Raw genomic sequence first — 6,051 nt, 5'->3', positions numbered from 1 at the left:
CAATACAGCCTTAAATAAGGGCTGTTGTTGAACTTTTCCCCTCCGGTAGGCACTACTGAACACTGTATGCCAAAACAATTAGACACAAGAACAATTCTTTTCCACATCATCAATCTAAGGAACAGCTATATCAGCTATGTGGTATCCGAAAATCCTGTAAAATAACACAGTAATACTAAATCAACTTACTGTATTATACTGCTATCATAGTGTAACACACAATGTGCAATAGCATGTGCATTGTATCCTTTCATTGCCTTAGGTAAGTCTAAGCAGAAGGAATGCACTGTCTCAATATAAGCACATAAAACAACCCCTGTATGCTGTAGCTTATAGAGTAACCCCCAATATTTATAACAGTATTCTGTGTGCTACCTTTACCACAACCCTGTACATAGGAACAATCTAACCTGTATATAAATCCAGTAATCACAGCGGTTCAATCCCTGGCTCCTTCTGTCCACATGTCGAAGTCCTTGGGCAAGATCTTCCGTTGGGCAGGTCAGGGCCTTGAATGACAGCTGTGTGTGTGTGTGTGTGTGTGTGTGTGTGTGTGTGTGTGTGTGTGTGTGTGTGTGTGTGTGTGTGTGTGTGTGTGTGTGTGTCTGTCTGTGTGTGTGTCATTATGGGACACTCTATAAATCTAGACTGATAACATCTAATCACAGGCAGGACATTATCATTATTTGAAGATAGCAAAGGTATTTTTCAACTGGAAGGATTGGGAAAGAACCACCCTTTACACTCTTTATTCTGAATTACATTTTTTCTAGTCATTGATATGTTGTCCCTGTGCTGCAACACAGTGGTGATTCTGTGGTGATTCTGATGGCTGTGATGCCTGCCAGTAACCTATAATCAACATAAACCCAAATCATATGCTCTGTGTTATTTTCTGCCAGAGTGGAGACCACCTGGGAGTAATAATAATAATAATAACTTTTATTTATATAGCGCCTTTCATGAAACCCAAGGACACTTTACAGAATTACAGTGCTAAGCTAAGGGAGGTTGTAGGCTGTAGTAAACAGGTGGTGTTTCAGGAGTTTTTTTTAAAAATGTCCAGGGATGTAGCATTTCAGATATCTGCAGGGAGGGTGTTACAGAGGGATGGGGCTGCAACACTAAAGGCTCTGTCTCCGAAGGTACTGTGGGGCCAGGGCATGGAGGGATTTGTAGGTGAGAAGGAGGATTTTATATTTGATGTGGGACTTAATTGGGAGCCAGTGACAGTGGATGAGGGTTGGGGTAATGTGCTGCCAGGTCTTGGTGTGGGTGAGGGCCCTGGCGGCAGAGTTTTGGACATACTGGAGCCTGTCTAGGGTTTTGCTGGGGACCCCAGACAGGACTTCATTGCAGTAGTCCAAACGGGAGGTTATGAAAGCATCAATGAGGGTTTCTGCCACAGACTCAGAGAGTGAAGGCCGGAGTCTGGAGATGTTTTTAAGATGAAAAAAGCTGATTTGGTGATAGATTTGATGTGAGTGTGGAAAGAGAGGGTGGAGTCCAGGATTACACCAAGGTTGCGGACCTCAGAGGATGGGCAGATGGCGCACCCGTCAACATCCAGAATGAGACCTCCAACCTTCTGGAGCAGCGCCTTGGGTGCCACAACCAAGAGCTCTGTTTTATTGCTGTTCAGTTTGAGTAGGTTGGTTGGCATCCAGGCTTTGGTGTCATGCAGACAGTTGACCAGGGAGAGGGGGGGGAGCTGAGTAGATGGTTTGATGCTGATATAAAGCTGTGTATTATCGGCATAGGAGTAGAAACTGAGAGTAGCTTTCCTAAATCAGAATAATCAACTGTGTGGGGAGTGAGGGGTTTATTTCTAATCATTAACAGCTGCTGAGAGGAAGGTGAAGCTGTGACATGTTTTTATTGTTTTTAAGATTCTTCTCAACTTTTCACATCTCGCTTCAGCCTTAAGTTGAACAGTAAAGCATTGCAGCATGAATTTGACTAAATTACTTATGCTTATCATGCTCAAATGATAAAGTTTGGGTTATGGTTATGATCTTATGATTTTGACCACCTTAGTAACATGTTTACCTTCCCATGTTGAAATTTGCTCCTGCAAAAGAATAGAATCCATACAGTTCCATGCCATTATTCTGTTTGATTTTATTTGTCACATCCCAAGTAGAAAGCACTGGATGGCAGGCTGACAATATTAATGGACTATTTGTAATAATGACTCCCACATGAAAGGTGGAAGTGAAAGTTCAGTAAGTTATCAGAAATTGCAGGCAGCATTTAAAGGGGAGCAGAACGCCAGCGCTGAGAGGCTCCGTGTCCTCAAATGGACAACTCTATCCTGTAGTAGAGGTTCAAAGTTCCTTCTTGACTGTGGAAACAAACTCACGACAAAAAAACACCTATTTGGACCACACCCATTTCCAAAGTTTTTTTGACCGCATCTTGAATGGTTGTGATGCTATTGCTATGAAAAATTGGACAAATAAACAGACAGACAGAGGGACGAACAGACAGACAGATAGGCAGACAGACGGACGAACAGACAGACGGACGAACAGACAGACAGACAGACAGACACAGACGAACAGACAGACAGACAGACACAGACGGACGGACAGACAAACACCTACCATTTACTCATAACTACCTCTGTGGTAGTTCCTGCTACAGTAGGTGTCTCCAGAACCACATTTGATTACACCACGATGATACGCACACACGCACGCACGCACACACGCACGCACACACATTACAAGCGTCACTGTCATGGCTGGTGAAAATCAAGTAGACCTATGGCGTAGGTAATCGAAGACATAAGTGGACCAGAATAAAATGTGTTTATAAAAGTCCTGTCACATAAGATACAACAAATAAACTGTGACTATGGAACAGACCTCTGCAAGATAAGAGGATGAGATGAGAAACATTACTTAAAACATTTAAAAGCAACTTCACAAATGTGAGGACTTTTTTGTAAAATGATCTTCTGACTAATAGAATATGTGACCATAGACAGTCCTGTGTGAGGCGCTGCCAGTCACATGTTCTGTGCTGATGACCCTTCAACATTTAAACATGCAAATTAATCTTAAAGGAAAAAAAATAGGCTAAATAAACAACACTGGCTTTAATTTTAAACCCAATGATGTGGATTTCTGTTTTACTAAAGAGAAAATTAAAGGAAATCTGTAGAGATCCAGTTTCTTACATCACATAGATAGGTAATCATACATGACTGTGCAAATAGGTTGTTGGGCTTAACAGGGATGTACAACTGAGTGTAGTAGATACTTTAAGATGGTTAACATTGTGAGTGGACATGATAAGGATAATTTCTGTTACATATGTAGTACTGGTTGTTACCTCCTTCACTGTTGCTATATATAATTTCCCCCAGCAGTGGGCAGTACAGGACTGAGTGAAAGACTGTGTTACCTTGTGTACAACAACAGGTAGCCTATGACTTTAACTGGGTTCAATCTGCTGAAGAGCAAAGAAAATATAGGACATGTTATGTAAGCATTACTATCGTTAAAAGACTTGAATCTTACCATAGAAACAAAAAAAATGCTTTTAAAAATTAGCTTGTTCTGTCATTTGTGTTGACCAGGCACACAGCCATCTTGGAAATGGTATCATGGAAACACAAATTGACAAAGTGTCACATGACCGTAACCAGGATATTCTCTCAGTGTCACTTAGGGACTTCATGATTTAAAATCAAGAATAAAACGGAATGAGGAACTTTTCAGAACATTTAAAGAGTGTGTGACACCTGTGTCACCGTTGGTGCTTATGTCATTTTTAGAACAAGAGAAGGGTTGTGTTTATGTCTATAGCACTACCAACAGAATCAAGATAAGATTCAATTCATCCAAACAGGATAACGTTAGGTGGGCTGGATTAGTGTAAACCCATGTGCTTTAAAGGAACCCGCCACCGTTTGTTGAATAGGGTTATTCACCGTCTCCTCTATATTTATATAGGTGGGCAAACGCATTTTTGTCTCAGTGCATGCATTGTCTCAGTCCGGCAGTGCCGCCGCTAGCTTAGCTTAGCGTAGTGAATGGAATCCTATGTTGCCGGTTAGCAAGTCGTGAGTAAAAGTGAACAAAAACAAAACGTAATTACTTCTTGTGGCCTGCGTATTCACAACGAGTACAAATAGCAATGCAGATTAAGACTAGACCATTTCCTAGGCAGATATTGACTTGGGACTATATTGGGTGGAAGTACAGCCGAAGCACTGCTACTTGGGCACAGATATATTACGCAGCAACTCTGTGTGAGTACAGGTCTAATATGGGTCGATCTATCCCGTAAAATAACCAGTGTTTAAAAAGTAGCGTTTGCTCGTTACTTGTTACTTCTTTAAAAAGTAATCCATTACTTTACTTAGTTACTCCCATGGAAAGTAACTTTTTACTTTACTTGTTACTTTTACGTTACTTTTAAAAGCAGGCGTCTCTGGCAGAGACTGAAGTTAATTATACAAAAACTATCTTTGACCATAAAGCCAATCTCTGGTTTATCAGTGAAGTGTCTGAACTCCACTGCAGGCTGGATTCTCTCCTCACAGAGGGACGGCTGATTCATTATGAACCAGTCCAGCGCGGGTTGAATGCACATCAGCAGGTCATCGGCGTTACACGGTGTTAGTGTATACTATGTAATGTCTGTATCGACTTATACCGGTCGCGCAGCCACGATGGTCCGTGCATTGTCGTAGACACATGCAGCCTCTTTTCTAGAAATCCTTGCGTGTCCGTGCAACTGACACAAGTCCACTGCGGTCCGCTGCGTGTATGTATGAGGCCATCTCCACCGCATCCATCTGTGAGGTTGTCAGCTTTGTGTCTGCCTGGCTCAGAGCGCCGTCTAGCAAAAAGCCACAAAGCTTAAAACGCTCTCAAAAGTTAGCTTTGGCTGCTTCTCGCTTGCCATGATTACTCTGCTACCAGCCTCTGTCACGTCCCGTGTCCCGTGAGAAGGCAGTGTCGCTGTCAAATCTGTCCCTGGGAAAAGTAAAGTTGCGCCGAATTGAAAGAGGAACTACGTTTCGTTACCAAATTTTCAGTAGTAGCGCTGTTTATTGGGTCCATTTGGCACCGAAAAAAAAGTCAAGGACTGCAGGATGGATCAACGCCGAGAAATCCTCGGTAGCTGTGACACAACTGCAGGCACGCTCATTTCAGTCGGCATAGGTTGGCATCACACCACCAGATCGTGTTGGCTCTCATCCTCACGTCCTCGGGCTGTTGAGCGATCGCATCCTCCTCCTCCTGTCGTTCCATTTCCAAAGCACGCAGCTCCTCTTCTGTAAACTCAGGTTCGTAGAGGTATGCTTCCGGATCTTGACTGTCTGAGAAGTCATCCTCTTCGTCTGTCTACTGTAGGAAAAATAGCCAGCTAATATTCACGCTGATATGTTGATGGAAGTTGGGGGTTTTCAGGTGCTGCGTGATATCTCTGTGCCCAAGTAGCAGTGCTTCGGCTGTACTTCCACCCAATATAGTCCCAGGTCAATATCTGCCTAGGAAATGGTCTAGTCTTAATCTGCATTGCTATTTGTACTCGTTGTGAATACGCAGGCCACAAGAAGTATTTAGGTTTTGTTTTTGTTGTTGTTGGCTCAATTTTACTCACGACATGCTAACTGGCAACATAGGATTCCATTCACTATGCTAAGCTAAGCTAGCGGCGGCTAAGACAATGCATGCACTGAGACAAAAATGCATTTGCATACCTATATAAATATAGAGGAGATGGTGAATAACCCTATTTCAACAAATGGTGGCGTATTCCTTTAAAAACATGGAAAAGATCCTGCTGGAAACTTCATCCCACCAATAAAGTCTTTGGCTCTGAGGTTATTTCTGTTTTGATTTGGCATACTGCAGTGTCAAAAATAACCTTGCTATTGTAAAACAGAGAGAGAGTAAATCAGTGGCAAAGGGTGCCTGTTTGGAAACTGGGCAGAATAATAATAATAACTGCCAGTGTGAGACGATCCAAAGTAAAATTAATATAGCATTTGGTGATTTGAGGTAGTGTGTTCCAGGGGAGATGATAATG

The 6,051-nt window shown here is 42.4% G+C and overlaps 1 long non-coding RNA gene across 1 annotated transcript; it reads left to right on the top strand.

The window, feature by feature from the left end:
* The first annotated feature begins 3,901 nt into the window (after positions 1 to 3,901).
* LOC116050362 lies at positions 3,902 to 5,698 on the top strand. The gene is made up of 3 exons (XR_004105076.1): positions 3,902 to 3,986; positions 5,306 to 5,309; positions 5,576 to 5,698. It is a non-coding gene; the product is annotated as an uncharacterized LOC116050362 (long non-coding RNA).
* The last annotated feature ends 353 nt before the right edge of the window (positions 5,699 to 6,051 follow it).

Source organism: Sander lucioperca, chromosome 7, assembly GCF_008315115.2.
Source record: "Sander lucioperca isolate FBNREF2018 chromosome 7, SLUC_FBN_1.2, whole genome shotgun sequence".
In the NCBI taxonomy this organism is placed as follows: Eukaryota; Metazoa; Chordata; class Actinopteri; order Perciformes; family Percidae; genus Sander; species Sander lucioperca.
This window is presented reverse-complemented; position numbering and strand designations above follow the sequence as displayed.